The 16,329-nt window shown below is 45.6% G+C and overlaps 1 protein-coding gene across 1 annotated transcript in view; it reads right to left on the reverse strand.

Annotated features, from left to right (window-relative positions):
* LOC135385688 (acetylcholine receptor subunit alpha-like) overlaps positions 1 to 16,329 on the reverse strand; it is a 341,733-nt gene that overhangs the window by 183,377 nt on the left and 142,027 nt on the right. The window lies entirely within an intron of this gene.

Raw genomic sequence — 16,329 nt, forward strand, 5'->3', positions numbered from 1 at the left:
CTCCTTGTGTAAATGAGTAACAACCTGCCAGCAGAATCACCATGAAAGCCACCTACGCAAAAATGCACCACATGCGGCAAGCCAGTGTGGTGGCTACGGTTTACAGATGTCGCTGTACGCTCCATTGTTATTTGCATGTTTATGTCAGCCGCCCTATATGGCGGGAACTGCAGAGTTCGTATCGGGTCTTAGACACAGAGTTGCCCGTAATATTGGAACTTAATTTTTTAAAAAACGAAACGAAATTTGTGGCGTTTGTGTACTGAGCACCGGTGACGCGAAAGGAATAGGCGTAATAGGCCTTCGTATAGCGTTGGACTCAACTGCTGGTGGCGTGTGAAGCTCCTCGCGACCTTCCACTTGGATCCTCAGAAAACTCAGCACTTTCTGTACTTGCTCAGCCGTTACTGGTTGTCGTAAGCTATGCCGACTGTTGCTGCTGTGTAAGGTCGTTTGGTGTTGATGAGACTGCAGAGCTAACATCTTTTATTTTCTGTCTGTACAGGATCGAAAGCTCGTCGGGAAGAGCTGTGAGTAATATGTGATGGCGGACAACTGCGTACTCCTTTGGAGGTGCCCCATGTTCTCGAGGCAGCTGTCTCGATATACAATTTAGCCATATAAGTCCCGTAGCTTGCTGATGTCTGATGATGATCGTACGGTTGGAACACACACACACACACACACAAATAGAGATACGATGATGAGATGGGGCTGATGCCGGCCAGCAGGCTGGGCGCTGCCCTAGTGCCACTTGTACGTGATGAGAGATGATGATGGATATGATAAGGGGTCTGGTAATCAAAGCAGGGTGGAGAGGTACAGAACAGTTGGAACAGGAACGGTTGGAACAGGAAGCAACGCATTCACATGATGATGCAAAATAACATCAGGCCTACCCAAGCGATCCGTGAGTGTAGCGATTGCTCGGTCATAGTTACCCTCTGTCAAAGGAATGAATTCAACGGCTCTTTTCGCCGGGCTTGACATGTAACCCAAGAGGTACTTGTACTTGAACAAGACTGTAAAAGAGGTACTTGTGTCTCGATTCACGGCAACTCTTGATTGCCGCGTATCGTCGCTGATAAGTGATCCCGAAACGGCCTCCATGCATTCAAATCTCCCGAAAAGGTTGGACTCTGTAGCTTCGGCAATGTGACAGTCCGACAGGTATGCGGAACGCGAGATTCCGCTGTTAAAGTAGGCGTAGTTGGCGTCACGGCCATCATACGTTGTTCCGATTCAGCTCCCGTCGGATTCGTGTTTTCGTCTGGCAAATATTTTCTTCGTATGGCAACTGTCCATCTAACTCTTCTTCCAAGCGAGTGGCGTCCACTTGTTCAAGAATTGCCTTTTGTGCACTGTTCAGGGTTGTTTCCTTCTCGATGATGAATTCGAGTCTTTCTTCAAGCTCATGTACTGGAGCGTCGCCCGCGCTGAGCAATTCTTGAACTGTGTTGACAGTCTCCGTAACAGTAGCCCACAAGTGGGCTCGTGTAACCACAAAGCGCTTCATTATCCCACAAGAGAAGTCCAACTACGTCGTCAGGCACGCCACGTTTCTGGAACGCAGTATCGTAAGCTTTCTGCTGTGAAAGCCACAGTTCTTGTAGCAAAGTAGATGACTCGCTGCAGCTTCCCGAAGATCGTCCAAGATGCTCCGTGGACTCCATCCCGGGTTTCGGCACCAGAAAAAGCTTGAGAGATGTAGAAAAACTTAGCCGAAAAGAGAAACGTGACCGTACCCTTGCAAAGCCAAACTGTTTTTCTTTTTTTTAAATCTCGTGACTTTTTACAGCGTTTTCTTCCTGGCTGTATTCTTTTCCAAATTCAACATAAATCTCATGCTAGCAACTGAATATTTCCCACGTCACTCGTGCAATAAAGTTCTCAGGAATCAATTTTTGTGCCAGTTGCTACAGTAAATCGTGAAAACATACAAGTCCACACAAGTCCCATGACACACAAAATCAATTACTTTTACCGTAACTGGAAGAAAACTGTCTAAAGCAGACGAGGACAAAGGGACACGATACAAGCGCTCGTACCGTGTCCCTCTGTCCTCGTCTACTTTGTGTTCTTTTCTTCCAGCTATGTCGTACCAACTAGCCGAATTCTAGACCATTGTCAGGTACAATTACCGTATATTGCGTATACCCCTCAAACAAATGAAGTGTGTGGTGTGCAAATATTACGAGACTAAAGAAATACCACCCACAGAGGCCTCCTTTCCACAACTTCTTTCGTGTACAAGTGTCATGTCATTAACAGGTAAGGCTACCTAAAAATGAATGGAGACGCTGAAGCAAAGACCACTCAATGCCACCAGAGCCAGTCCGTTGCCCATCATTGGTGTGTGCGCTCTTGAGGAATAAACATCATATTTTGTTAATTTCCATGTGATCAGTCGTTTTCAGAAGTCAACGCTTTCAAACGCATGGAATTATGCCCAAAGATTGCTAAAAACCTGGGCTCTTTAGTAATTCATAGTAAAATCAGTAAAAACCCCAGTGCCAGGAAACATGGAATAAACGACACGACACAGTGTTCAGCGTCCTGTCGTTTATACCGCGTTCCCTGGCAATGGGATTTTTACTGATATTACTGTGGGTAGCAATGAAACAGTTTGGCTCAACGTGCCCCAGTAAATCGGAAATTCAGCTAAAATGCCACAGAGACAGAAAAAAGCTTAGGAACCACAATCAAATGCAAGACAAAGTCTGATGTTCTATACCGATACGTCTGCGTCAGGTTGCCAACTTTGATTTTGGCTTGCGCCCGGGTGCATTGATATCCCGCTCTGTCCAAATCGGCAGCAATTTCATCGTAGACAGATACATTTCGTTTCTGTCGCCGCAGAGCAGACAGGCTGTCCTCCCACAGATCAATCAACGCGTCGTTTCTTTCTCATTTTCTGAATTTCGCTTTGCGTTGGTGTCACGGAAGGAGACGAACTTTCAGGAGGCTCAACGGGTGCTCTGCACATGCGCGACATCGCGTGGCGCTGCGGTGAAGAGTATGGTAAAGAGTATATATAACACTAATTATACGGGGCCGATCAGAATAGGCATAATTTGTGCTTTATTAATTTGTATTTACTCACCTTTGCTGCTTTATTGCGACTTTTTGTTTACAGTCTGCTTGCTGGATGAGTACAAGACTGCCACCGGCAGTGCTTTATGACCATCGGCAGCTTCAATGATGTATCTGGAGTCTCCATCGAGTTGTTGTACTGTTGACTGATTAGATGAGTCACAGAATTAGTGACTATCCAGTTTAATGGTAACTCCACGTGACCGTGTAGCAGCGTCCGATTAATCATTCAATTCGATTATCATTCGATTGCCATCGAAACACCCGTGTGGCAGGGCATTAGATGACATTCACCATTCACGTCAGGAGGTGGCAAAAACTAGGGATGTGCCAACCGAATCCGCGAATCCTCGAATCCACGAATATTAGGCAGGGATTCGAGATTCGGGAATCCAAATCCTATAGTGGCCAAAACGGCGAATCGAATCTTTCGAATCCACCAACCACGTTTGTTCCTTTCTTTTTCAAATTGGCGCCTCCGGAGTCCGCGGAAAGCCTCATTGACCGACGGGTGTTTTCTTGTTTCTTTGTTTACATTGCTCTGGACTGAAAGAGTTCAGGCAGGAACTGTTACATTACACGTTTAAAAGTAATATGGTTCTGCTTTTGACTTGCTTTAGCTTTATGGACAACTTCAGGCTCGAGAATTTATGTATTTCTTGTAGTCGACGAACAATATGTTAAATAAATGAACTATATGGGTATATTTTCTCCCGAAACTGAACTATTATGTTTTTTTTATTCATTAAACAAATGTATCATATTCTGCTTCAAAACACTTTTCACTAGAAGTTTTTTCTTCTTAGCTTTTTAAACTGTTTTTAAAGAAAGGATTCGAAAGATTCGAGATTCGTAAGATTCGTGGATTCATAGAACCTTCCTTGGATTCGAATTCGGATTCGCAAAATTCTGGATTCGTCCCATCTCTAGCAAAAACCTAGTAAGAGTAAATGCCGTTGACTCCATTGCTTCTATGTGACGTAGATTTTTTTTTAATTATAATTCAATGACACGTTTTCTGGGACACCCTGTATAAGACAAATCACCATCGCAGCGCGCATTTTGCATACTGATAGGGTTCTTCATTTTCGGGTTTTATGATTTTTCAAATTCGGGAGGGAAAAATCGGGTGCTACTTACACACGAGAATTCGGGGAGAAATCGGGCGCTACGATCTCTGTTTGATATGTCATCGGGAAATTTTCGGGTGAAACGAAAGGCTTATGAAACAAGCCACTGGCTGTGACACTGGGACGAGAAACAAGAATATTTATGTTTCCGCTCGGAATTGATGCAGTGAATGACCGCAGTATTCAAACACTTGCCCAAGCTCCAAAAAAGCTCGTCTTTGACTCCTGCAGGAGGGGATTATAAAAGGAGGACAAATAGGTTGTCACAAATAGCTCTCCTTGCTGATATTATGATTCACTTTTCCGACCGTTTACCTAACGACAAGTTGAAGGACCACAAGGATTTCAGGTAGATATCGGGTTTTACCCGAATTCTTGAAAACTTGTTCGAGGGGGAACTATCGCGAAAAATCGGGTTTAACCCGAAAACGAAGAACCCTATGCATACGTTACCGTAATATGGGTGCTTTAGTAGGACATACCTGTCGTACTGTCTGGTCCCGCGCTGCATGCGGGGACGGACGACCTCGTTCGGCGTCGTTAGAGAGGCCAGCTCGATGCGTATTTCACATGAACCTTTAAGCCAACAGGCTTACGTCGAAATGTGATTCTTTAGGTGCATCCTCACTATGCCGATCGCCAATAATGATGGGCATAGTAAGCCATCGGACAAAGCATACCGAGAAAGCCGATAGGCAAAGCCGATCGGCATAGTGAGGACGCACCTTTACACACAAAAGCTAGTAGCGAATCGGCTTTGATTACATTTCACTTGACCGTGAGATTCACATTTCATGGCGAATTCCACTAGTCGTTGTAGTCGAAAAGTCACATGTTTTCCCGCTCATTTTAATCCATTGGTCACTCAATTTAATCTAAGCGCTACCCAATTTGATGCAGTGGTCAACTAAATTTGGCTCATTCTGAGGATGGGTCCCGTATGGGACCCGAAACGTCAAGTTTTATTGTTCGTGTATATGTTGTTGGCCGGTGCGTTAGAATTGTTAAAAATCAACCAAATTAATCAAACCGCCAACCTATGTAATCCAAGCGATATCCAATTTATTCCAAGCAACACGTGTAAATGTATTCTGTATGCATTCCGTCATGTAAACTGTCATCACTACGCAATCTGATCTATGCTTTCATGATTACGCCAATGTATCGTGACTGGTGAGTTTAACACTGCTGATCCAACAACCCCTGTTTTTTTCAGTGTCATGCGGTGTTTTATGACTGCTTTTTGTCAATATGATATTTCGGGACTATTTTCATGATATGGGGGGGGGGGGGTACCATGAATTGATTTTATGGGACTACCGTTGCTTCAAACAGTGTCATGCAGTGTTTTGTAACTGTTGTAGTTGCGAGACAATGTAATTGTAGTAAAAATTCTGCCAGAATGCCAAACATTCCGCGCTGCCCCCCCCCCCCCCCGCCTGAAAAAAATCCTGGCGGCGCCCGTGAACCAGGACTATCTCTGCGCCCACTGCACATTTCTGGCAAACAGCATTCGAAGACTTGAAACTTCTGGCAACAGATTATCCGAAAACGTCGCGATTATAGCAGATGCCGAGGAAGGCTTCAGCACCATTCCCACAGGGCCTATCGCTACAAAAGCTTCTTCGAAGCTTTAGTCAGTTCTAGACAAAAATGGTGTTTTTTCTGTCCCGAGAGAAGTGGCCACGGTTTTGACTGTCGAACATTCTCATCTTCTGAAAAGAGTGAAGTCCTCAAATTTACCAAAGTACAAGTACAAGTACGCTCCCATAACATCAGTCGACGTGGAGCGTTCGTTTTCGGCCTACAAACAGATACTGAGTGACAAAAGGCAAAAGTTAGAACCGGGAACTTGGAGATGCTGCTGCTACCTTACTGCTTTCATAGCTTTTCCAGCGATGCTGAGGTTAGACGATGAACACTTCTGAACCTGCTGAAGCAAGCTTTTTTTTTTTAGCTTCTAAATGTGTGTGCGGTTTTCAATGGCCCAGTAAAGGCCCAGTACCTAGGCAGGCATATTTTTCGTTTGGTTTAATTGTAACAACATAGTGGTTTCCCAAAAAGTGTTCCCAACATGAAAACTGATTGTGCCTAAAAATGCCTATTCCAACTTTTTGTTGCCTTCACTAGGCGCCTAAAATCAACCTTTTTATTACCTAAACATCCGCCCTCTAAATGACATTCCATGACTATTTTCATGGTATGTGCTATCAATTGATTTATGGCACTACCGTTGCTTCAAACAATGTCATATAGCGTTTTATGACTACCGACGGTCATTATGACATTCCATGACTATTTTCATGATATGTGTCATGAATCATTTTTTGCAACCACCGCTGCTTCAAACAGTCTCATACAGTGTTTTGTGACTACCGATGGTCTTTATGACACTCCATGACTATTTTCATGATATGTGTCATGAATTGATTTCATGTAACCACCGCTGCTTCAAACAGTGTCATACAGTGTTATGTAACTACCGACGGTCGATCATTATGACATTCCATAACTATTTTCATGACATGTGCCATGAATCGATTTTACTTGACTACCGACGTCCTTATGACATTCCATGACTATTTTCATGATGTGTGCCATGAGTCCATTTTTTGGGACTACCGCTGCTTCATACAGTGTCATACAGTGTTTCGTGACTACCGATGGTCATTATGACATTCCATCATTATTTTTATGATATGTGCCATGAGTCGATTTTTGGGACTACCGCTGCTTCAAACAGTGTCATGTAGTGTTTTGTGACTACCGATGGTCATTATGACATTCCATGACTATTTTCATGATATGTGCCATGAATCGATTTGTATGGGACTACCACTGCTTTAAACAGAGTCATACAGTGTCTTATGATTAGCAATTGTCATTATGACATTCCATGATATTTTCATGATATCTACCATGACCCGACTTGATGCAACACAGCTTCTTCAGATCATGTCATACGGTGTTTTATAACTAGCTACTAGTACCATGATGACCGTCGGCAGTCATAAAACAGTGCATGGCAGTGAACAGTAACAGAAACAGTAAAATCGAGTCATGACCTGTATCATGAAAATAGTAATAGAATATCATCATGACCATCGACAGTCATAAAACATTGTATCACACTGTTTAAAGCAGCGGTAGTCCCATAAAATCGATTCATTGCACATATCTTAAAAGTAGCCATGGAATGTCACAATGGCTGTCGATAGTCACAAAACACTGATGATACTCTGTGAAACAGCTGCAGTCCCATAAAATCAATTCATGGCACATATGTAAATAGTCAGGAAATGTCATAATGACAAGCAGTAGTAATAAATCATCACTTGCCAGTGTTTGAAGCAGCTGTAGTCGCGCAAAGTCGAGTTATGACCCCTATGTCGAAAATGGTCCTGAAATGTCACAATGACACGCAGTAGTCATGAATCATCGCAATACACTGTTTGAAGCAGCTGTAGTGGCGCAAAGTCGGGTTATGACCCGTACATGCAAAATAGTCATCAAATGTCATAAACAGTAGTCACAAATCATCGCCTGACACTGTTTGAACCAGCTGTAGTCGCGCAAAGTTGGGTATCTCGGAAATAGTCACTAAATGCCATAATGACAAGCAGTAGTCATGAATACTGGTGTAGAATATTGCAGATAGCAATAGTCATCGAATTTGTAGTTGTAGACTTCGTGTTTGTGTCTGTCCCTTCGTGTTCCCTATAGTCTCGGAGTTTTACATCATGCATCATCTTCACCAGCTCGCTTGCTTCCTAGACATTTTTTCATTACGATAAGAATGTCACAAATTTTAATGCAAATTTCAGTTTGACACACTCCATTATGAATACTATTGTTCTTTGGATTAAATTGGGTAATGTTTGGATTAAAGTGGTTGGCGTTTGCATTAATGTGGTTGACCACTGGATTCAAATTGGCCAGTCCGCCTCCGGGTAGGCCGTGTCTTTGAATGCGCGCCCCATAAAACGGTCGTCGGGGCAGCATCCTTTGGGGTGTTGTTTCCGAGAAGATTTTTCCCTAAATTGGGAAGCGGTTGCATTAAATTTAGTGACCAATGGATTAAAATGGGCGGGAAAACCTGTAGTAGTGCTTGAGAGTGCATGTCACGTGACTTCAATGCAACGTGCGACGCGTTTCCTTCGTCGTTCCGTTCGCCCTTCGTTCGTTCCTACACTCAATCCACACAGCGCACTACATTGCGTTGCACAAAACGACCAGCGGAATTCGCCATTAGAGAGTGTCGACGAAGCTCGTCGCACTACTGCTGATGCGATGAGATTAGGTACGACGATGATACACGGGGAAAACGAAGCTACAGCTGTGGCGACACGAGATGGTCATCGCCGCATTTTCCGGACTGAGCTCTGACAGCAAATAATACAGGTCACGGATAGTAAAAATCGACCAGCCTTCGGGAGAGCAGGAATATCATTCTCAAAGTATTGATACACATTTTCCTGCACAGCAGCTAAGTGGTCATATAGTAGTAGTAGTAGTATCTGAGGCAATGGAACATCGAAGGACGAACACCAAACTGAAATCCCACGAAGTCCAGTCGCATGTTTCCGCTAAATAGCGTTTTCAATTTCGTTCCGGTCAGAACCGAATCCCGCTGCTGGCGCACTTTCATCGGCTGCCATTTTTTAAGCGCGTCGCAAACTTTCGACAAAGAACGCCTACTCATCATACGATAAGGGATGTCGTATTAAACACTGCCAAACGCGTACGAAATGTGTTCGGATGCGAAAGAAGCACACATTAGGGAGTTTTAGCAGATCGGCAGCATTCTACGAAAATTATATGTGGCAGGGGGGTCGGACTTGCTCGAGAGAGCGTTACTATGGTAAGCTAGAATGACTGGTGTGATTACCGGCCTATCCAATGCATGGGAGCCTTGGTGGCACCCGGCCACGTGCGATTGTTTACATGGATGCGCTGACGCTGGCTGCGCGCCTTGCGGAAGGATTTTTGTGGGGATCCGAGGTACTCTTCTGTTTCGTGTCACATGCTCTTAATCGTGAAATGCAGAGGTTCGCACCGCGCCGGCCAAGAAACGGAACAGTGCCAATGACGGATTATCAGGGCGTCACGAGCTCTTGCTCAGTACAAGGTTCTTGCTTACTGCATGAGGTTCTCTCTCTCTCTCTCTTGCAATTGATAATTTGTTGCTTTATGTCGTGATACAACAATGATCATAAGCGATGCAACAGTGGTCAGTCTGTGCATTCCGCAGTATTCTCGCTCAACCCTGAGGGATCCTTGCGCTTCGAGGGACCCGTCCAGTAGCGTTGGCAATCGTTGGGCGCTCGCCCGCTGGGCGTGCACAATCTATAAGCAACTTGTACAGCTTGTATCCCGCCGAAAAGCTGATAGCGTCCTCGGCCGGAATCGAATCCACAACCTGACGCCAGACATTTGAGATTTTTAGTGAATGGGTCTCGATAAGTTACTGATTGTAGAATACGGGTAGATTTGGTTAGACGAAGTACAATGGCTATTCCTTGCAATCTAACCGTGCTTGTTTCCTCGCGTTCGAAATCGGCTATCGCATAAGGACCGCGTCCAGGCACACGTATGCCAGGATTGTGTGTCGAAGGTAAGGGAGGGGCCAGGACGTCACAGTATGACCGCGACAGCACGGTTTCCATAGAGAAATCAGCAGCAACAAATCGTTGGATATTATATTTTCTCATTTCACACAGTTTTCAGAAACCGTTTCTCTCAGTGACTCACAGGTTAGAGCGGAGGTCGGACTCGTGCGCAGTGCAAGACTTATCGAACCTGGCGGCTTAATCGTTTCACACGTTCAACTTAACGGCACGAGACAGCTGAACGAGTCGTTCAGGCTAACGAAACGAGCAACTTTATCGATGCTTTGCGTGGTCGCAATCTGTGCTCCTCGTGAAGCTTCTTCTTTGCGGTTATTGTGCACGTTGGGAGCGCTCACGTGTTGTGATGTCACCGCCCTGAGCGAAGCCAGCCTGAGCAGGCTAGCAGCGAGTCTGCATTTTCTCCGACCAATAGGTGTCACGGTCCGTGAGCAGCCACCGCGTCACATTCCATGCATTGTCCGCGCGTTGCTTTCGCGGCCCGTCTCGAGTTGATGACACTTTATGACACTTGTAATTCGGGAATATTGGCAGTGCCATTAGGTAAAACCTTGAGAGGGGAGCGGCACAGGGTTACCGGCGGAAACACCGAACGATGTTTTTGCCGTTCCGGCGTCTGGTCGTCGCCAGTCCCGTGCGCCTAACAAAGCCTCCCCCTCCTCAGCCAATCGTGTTAATAAGAGAGACCTTTTTGGTGTCGCCGACATAAAATTACCTGTGCGAGGGTTCGGAACGTGAACGCCGACACCAAGGCAGTTGGTATCAAGCCATCTCATGGACAAGTCGCACACCTGAGTGGCGTATCGGGCGCCTCGGGGCTGTACATTAGTGTTGGGCTGATGAAGTGTCTCTTCTAACATGTGCGCGACTGCGTCTGATTTGATCTTCAACTCCGGATCCATCGTTGGTGTTGTGAGGACAATCTCCGACACGGTCATCTGTTCATCACTTCACCGCGACATAGGACTCTCTTCTACCACCAGCACCTCAAGACTGGACACCCCGTCAGCCGCAAGTTAAATGTCTTTGTTCTGTCTATGTTTCGCAACGCCACGTTGCTATTGAGTGGTCCTAATTTTGTATCAGTAGTATCTCGTGTCATAGTGCCACATATAAATGATGTTAATGGAACGAGTGTGCGACTGGCCTATTCTTTGATCGGGTGACTAGCTTTCCAACCCAACGTCATCCGGGATCATTCAGCCTCATCGGGGTCTAGACCTCACACCTGTGCGTGTGACAATAGGACTGTCTTATTTGTTCCGATAGCTCGCATTCTCGTGCTCTCATACATGGCTCGTTGCGTTCCAATGTTCGTTCCCCTGCTGTTCATCATCTTCTTTTTCGTTACGTCTCAATATATGGCTCGCTAGTCGTGTGAAAATAATGAACAAACATGTACGTCACTGTAAGGATAATCGTCGAGCAATACGCAAAAAATTGTAAATCATTTTCCTGCCCTGACGATGGTTTCGGGTGAGAATGGTCTTATACGTATGATACGACAACTAGTGTGTGCTGTGTTCTAGGCGTGGGTCTAGGGCACATGGTAGTCCGAGTCAGAGAGTCGAACCGAACCTGAACCCCAACCGAAAACCGTTACTAACCGTTATTTTTGGCCGAAACGGAACTGAACCGAACCAAAAGAGTGGACGCCATCTTGGAGCTGAACCGGAACTAAACGGGTAAAAAAATACCGGTTACCGGTTCAAATAACGGTTCACACGGAATTAAGTGCGGAACTCTGCATGTTGTGCATGAACGTAAGAACAATTTTTCCTCTTTTTTCTTCATTTATTAGCTTCGTAGACTTCCTTTTGCGTGCCGAAAAAGTCGTGCCCTGCAACAATGATCTGGATTTTCTCCAGTCACGAAGTAACAACAACAAAGATAGTAACTGAAAACTGTTAGGACTATACTAATGTCTAAGACATACACATGAATCTACAGGGTGTGTGCAGAAAAACATGACCCGCATTTAGGCACATAGCTTGTTGTCTACCTAACTAACGAACTTCCGGTGGCGCACGATGGCGCATTTATGCGTGCGAAATCTGCAGAAAAATTGTGGAAGCCATACTCAGCTAAAAAAATAAACGGGGCAACGAAAACGTCGGCCTCCGTGCATCAGAATAGGGCAACATGGTGGACGTAGGAGAGTTGTGTACCGCTAGGGGAGCTATCGGTGCATAAATCGAAACGATGTCCCACATGGATGCTCATCGGCAGTACCCCTAGCGGTGCCTGCACATAACTCTCCTGAGACTAAAATGCACTACCATTCACTGTGATGACCACCCTATTCTAATGCATAGAAGCCCATGTTTTCGCGCTCTGTTTATTTTTTTACGCTCAGTATGGCTTCTAGGATTTTTTTGTAGCTTTCGCACGCATAAATACGCCGTCGTACGCCACCGGATGTTCCTCGGGTAAGTAGACAACGAGTTACATGTAAAAATGCGGGTCACGTTTTTCTGCACACCCCCTGTATATATCTTTTTTGTCACAAGTTTTTGTCACAACCTTTTCTGTCTGAATTATGCATAGAGACGCCGAGCTCAGGATCGCACCATTGCAATCCAACTACCATGAAGCGTCGTTTTGGTGATTAACGTGTATTCGCGACTCCGACTGGTGATGAATTATTTCTATCACTTAAATGACTTAGGCCAAGGTAGCTGGCTTGGTTGACTGGCGAGATGTTCCTGGCGAGATTCTGCGAACAACCCGGTGGTGAGTTAACCCCCGCGACATGACCTACGTGCGGGGACAGTCAACCCAAGGCGGTAATTCATGGCTATGCTACTCTTGTAACCACTACTAATCTTGTCTTTGATATCGCACAAAGTCTTTCAAAATCCTGAACGACCATTGACGCCTTCCTGTACACTTCAAGCACTGTACCACACAAACGGAAGTTTGCTTTAACCTGCCTGTTGTGCTTCATTCGCACCCGTGGCCCCTGAACCGGTTCGTGAACCGAACAGTTTGGAAAGAACCGGTTTGAACCATTATAGTTGCCTTCTGGAGCTGAACCGGAACCGAACCCTTATCGTCGAACCTAAACCCGAACCAAACCGATAAACGTTTCGGTTCGACTCTCTGGTCCGAGTCCAGAAAGGGAAGACGTAGTGGTATCAGAAGTATCAAAAGAAGAAAGACGAGGAGGCTGCCCCTTCTCCTCAACGTATCCACTTATTTCATTAACTTTATGTAAATTTTTCCTTCAAACATGGAAGCACAACGCGCAGCCTTACTGTCAGGCTTCATAAACAGTACGTACAGTATTTCTTCCCGGTTACAAAATCTATCTGGTCCAGTTGAAAGGCATCCCGACGCCTAAAATAAAATAAATTCGCAGTGCAACTTTTTTCTAGTGAGCTTCAACAGAACGTTAGTGAACAGTTTTAATTCCATGTTAGTACCGCGAAGCAAGAGAATGTTATGGAACTATTCAAGACAATCGACCTCAGAAAATCCACAGAATCCTTTGCTCTACACGTTCATTACTACATCAACACTATGTCCGCAATGTACTATTAAAGGGAACAATTAGAACACTACTACATGCATTCATTCCCCCCCCCCCCCCCCTGTTCATCACAACACCCGTAGCTATGAAGACGGAGTGAAGTACACGGTCGCAAGTCCTCACAAACGGTACGGAGAGCGTTTCTTGGCGGATGGAAGAACTTTACAAAATCTGTCTCGTCCAGTTGAAAGGCATCCTGACGCCATCACGTCCATGGGGCACAGTTATCCGCTTGTGTGATCGCCCAAGCGAAGGATCCCTCCGCCATCTTTCTTAGGCAGCTTCAACGTCAGCGAGTCGTTACGAATAACGAAACGAAGAAACTTATCGACGCCCTACTGTGGCACAACCTCTGCTCCTGGGTTAGCTTCTTCGTTGAGGTTATCGTGTTCGTAACGAGCCGTTACGTGTTGTGATGTCATCGCCCTGAACGAACTACAGCTGCCAACGAGGCTGCCATCTTGTCGACCAATGAGGTTGTTTAACTTTGTTTGGATAGCTCGCATGGTTTGTCTATGGCTTGTCCTTGTCACTTCTTCGTCTTCTTTCTCGTCTTCATCTGCATCTTCTCGAGAATATCTCACAGCCCTCATGTAACCACTGGTGTAAATACGATGAAAGGTGGAGCATGTCATTTTGTACACAGTCGTGGAGCAATACATGTTCGTTTCTGCAGAAATTCCGTTTCTGCACATCTCCAAATGAAGATGTTTCACATTCTAACGAGTGGGTAGACCCACTCGTTAGGCAAACGATCTCATTCGATCGTAACTGGACCGAGAGATTACGCCCCTGTCACTTTAACGAAAAGAGCGCGTCATATACCACGTGCTTGAGCTCCCGAGTGCCTCGCGCTTCGTTAGATCATGAGCCATGTAGGCGATGAAGCCTGTGAGCACGTGAACACATTCGTTAGGCAGACGACACCGTCGGTCGTTACGCGAGCAAGAGATTACGCCTTTGTCCCGTTAACGAAAAATGCGCGTCACGAGTCACGTGTTCGTGTTAACGCGAGCTCCGCCCCTCGCTGGCTCGCGAACGATGGAACGATTGATTGTGTTGCGTATTCTTTCACGTTGTATTAGGCAGGTAAGTGGCCGGAATAAGTAAGGAAGTGCACCAAGTGTGCGGATAAACAGTTTTCCACGGTTTAATCAGGGGTCAGATAAACCCTCGTCGCTTCGGGCACTGACCGGCTGACAAACGTACAGGACCGCGCAGTGCTTTACACACGATTGCCTCATCAAATACGGCCATCATATGTACTACACCGCAATGTATTTGATGCGATATAAATTACATCAAAGCATGCGACAATATCTCCACTTGTTACCCCTTAACTATAAGCCACCCGACGTTTCGTTGCTTTTCTATTCACCCTGTTCTGAATCCCTTAGCTGGTGTACGTACAAGTGGAAGGAACTTGGGCGATAATCTGCCTGCTGTTCACAGTCACTTCATAACTACTGCTTATTGCTCGCTATTTTCAACAAATGAGACCCCATGTAAGAACTGAAGGAAATGTGTTTCGGAAACCCACTGCTTGTTTTAGCCCGTATAGCCTGCATGTGTACATCTCGCACTGGTTTTATTGTACACACCATCAGATCAGGGTAATAAAATTTCTTTACATATAGCTAGCTTGTTGAATGCCAGTATTCAATAGCAAGCAATGGAAGAGCGTTGCTAAAGTTGGAAGTAAGAACGACAACATAAAATCTGCAATAAAAAACATTACAGCGTCCTTGTTCCCCGAATATTCACCAGTTGAACGCGTGAAAGTGCGGGTAGTCAGACAACAATACTGCTGTTGGAATTTCTGAAGTAAAATACTATAAATCATGGAACAGCCTTGTTCGCAGCGGACACACAAAACGTTTCCTTAAAAACGAAGACGAAGAAAATAGCAGCGGCGCTCGGCATGTATCATGATACTTGATAACAGCGAAACGATGTCTTTCTGGAAGTGATAAACATCAGTGACCCTGATATTACGGGGTAACCCTGGATGCTGTATCAATACAGGACGGTATACACTGTACGTGTAGCATAAAAGGTGGTGGCTACTTCCGAGTGATCTGCCTGCGGCGGCACATGTTGCTCGTGCGGGGTAGCGTTCTGGACCGACTTCATAGGCAACTGTGCTGACATTTGTTTTATAGTGTTTGAGGAAAGCCCAGCCTGAGACAGCACAGCTTGCGCCCGGATTCAAACCCGGGTCACCTCCCGGTCTCGGCGTGGTATGCCAGCATAAAAGGGCACCTCACATTCTAACACATAGTGACCCCCAGCCCCGGGAGGGTCACCGCAGGTTCAGCAGTGTTCGCGGAGTGGCCCGGATTTGACCCCGTTCGGGGCTGCTGGTTCTGTTGAAGCTATCTTCCAAAATTTGGGCGGCTTTGGTAGGAGGATACCTGCTCCTGAGCACTAAAGTCATGAAAGTACTCCCTCTCTGTCTCTCTCTTTTTATTTCTTTTTTATTTCTTCGTCATGGTGTACTGGCTGCTCTGTGGTGGCGTCAATGAAAACAAAGTACAGGTCACTGTTCAGCATGGAGCGAACATTAAGAGCTGCTGCGTTGCCTCGTTTTGAGAAACGCTCACTTCAGCCAGTAGGAAGAGTCTCTTCTGCTGGCACTGTTTTTGTTTTTCCCCTTTGGTACGATGCTTTCTAGTTTTGTGTATTCGTGTTCATATTCTTCAATAGAAAGCTTGTTACATCGCGAAAAGCCAGGAAAGGGGGGGGGGGAGATAAGTGACAGTGTATAAACCCTGTTTTGAAATCGCAAGCAAAAGCATTTGCTTGTACGACGAAGGTATAAAAGAGACAGAGTGCTCCTACCGGATGCGACTTGCTGTCTAAACAGGATGTCACCTTCCACTGCCTCTAGTACTACGACGTTCGCGACAAATACATAGTACACCGCGACTTTTGCTTGTCAAACGAC

The sequence above is a fragment of the Ornithodoros turicata genome, chromosome 2 (genome assembly GCF_037126465.1).
Source record: "Ornithodoros turicata isolate Travis chromosome 2, ASM3712646v1, whole genome shotgun sequence".
Classification (NCBI taxonomy): domain Eukaryota; kingdom Metazoa; phylum Arthropoda; class Arachnida; order Ixodida; family Argasidae; genus Ornithodoros; species Ornithodoros turicata.